The sequence below is a fragment of the Cynoglossus semilaevis genome, chromosome 10 (assembly GCF_000523025.1).
Source record: "Cynoglossus semilaevis isolate Cse_v1.0 chromosome 10, Cse_v1.0, whole genome shotgun sequence".
Classification (NCBI taxonomy): domain Eukaryota; kingdom Metazoa; phylum Chordata; class Actinopteri; order Pleuronectiformes; family Cynoglossidae; genus Cynoglossus; species Cynoglossus semilaevis.
In genome coordinates, this window is record NC_024316.1 from 19,969,859 (window position 1) to 19,971,589 (window position 1,731).

General features: G+C 51.0%; 1 protein-coding gene across 1 annotated transcript in view; it reads left to right on the forward strand.

The window, feature by feature from the left end:
- Nucleotides 1-1,731, forward strand: part of LOC103385507 (prickle-like protein 2) — a 16,584-nt gene that overhangs the window by 853 nt on the left and 14,000 nt on the right. The window lies entirely within an intron of this gene.

The following is a 1,731-nucleotide window of genomic DNA, read 5'->3' on the forward strand; positions in this document are numbered from 1 at the left end:
ATGTCTGCCACAGCAGAGGAGACAGAGAAGCTGTCGACGAGCTGAAGGAACGCATGGTTTGGAGAGAGTGTGTGTGTGTGTGTGTGTGTGTGTGTGTTCTCACGGCTGTACTAACATGGCGGAGGTCAGCGTGGGCTGAGGTTCCGACGATACAACCGTCATTTCAAACACAACATCGTGACATCATCGTGAAACATCCAATGGGAGAAGGGTCCGAATCACGAGGCGCTGACATGACGTCGAGCTAACGATAAGAACGACCGCGTTCAACGTTGATGTCAGTGAAAACAACAGCGTTAAAAACAAATGTTCCTCCTGCTGCTGCTCCCTCTAGTGTTACACCTGTGTAATAGCAGCCAACCAGGGACTGGAACCCAACTGTGGTTCAGACCAGAGCGGTCGACGACTTGTTGATGAAACATCAGCTCCACCGAGGACCGGATCATCTGTGACCACTCAGGGCCACGCGGTGGGGCAGCGGCTCGTCCGCTTGCCTTACAGCAGTGGTTTCTAAAGTGGGGGGGCAGAGGAACAAATGAACTTCAGGGTCACAGCGTGGCCAAATGTTCAGTGTATCAGTCTGCAGCAGGAAGGTCATGTGTTCAATACCCAGGTCCAAAAGGATTTGGTTCAACTGACCCTCGGTGTGAATTTGATTGTGAATTTGATTGTGAAGTGGTCGAGGTTTACTGAGTGACTGTGGACCAGGAGACGACAAACAGTTCTAGTTCCAGTTCCAGTTCCAGTTCTAGTTCTAGTTCCAGTGGCTGCTGATTGGTCTTTGTCACTTTTTATGGTAGAAACTGATGAGTGGACGATGTGTTCCAGCTGACCACTGACGATGTCTGTCCATCCATCCGTCATCCATCCATCTTCATCCATCTTCATCCATTTTCATCCCTATTCATCCAGCCATCTTCATCCATCAATCTTCATCCATCCATCTTCATCCATTTTCATCCCTATTCATCCAGCCATCTTCATCCATCAATCTTCATCCATCCATCCATCCATCTTCATCCAGCCTTCTCCCAGCTCTCCTCTCTACACCCTCCACTATGGTCGCCACAGAAACAGCTGATTGGGGGGGGGGGTGATGGTGGGGGGGTGATGGTGGGGGGTCGTCTCAGAGCTCTGGCTGTTCTGCCCCCTGCTGTGCTTTTATAGTACATTTCTGCCCCTGTGCTGTTTTATTGCCCTCCCACTCAGGCGACTGTTTCTTCACCTCCTTCACGTCGCGCTGCGCTAACCTAACTTTTGAGTTTGGTTTGTTTTCGTTTCCTTTTTCAGAACTGACCGACTCGTTAACGTCTCCTGACGTAGCGTTGTGTCCAGACTCGGGCCGATCCAGACGTAATCAGAGCTTTCATACTCCAGATGGCGCCCCGCGGTGGTTGTCTAGGGTCGACGCAGAGGTCATTAATAATGACTGGGGCGTTGAATAATAAATACGTCGTGACCTTTCTCTTACGTAACGTCGCTGACGCAGGAGTTTCCTGGTGGTTGGCAGTGAAGCTCTGATCCGTTAGCTCCAGAAGAACGGGCTTTTGTTTCTGCTCCGTGGTCGGCCGCTCATTTCACCGCACTTTAGGACAGCGCCGGTTGCCATGGCGACGGTTTGTACAGTAGCTTTAAAAACAGTGCCCTGTGAAAACGGAGTGTGAACAGGAAATAAAAACCCTGCGCTCTACCACACTAACACCGAGCAGGACTCCCCAAAACCCACCCCCC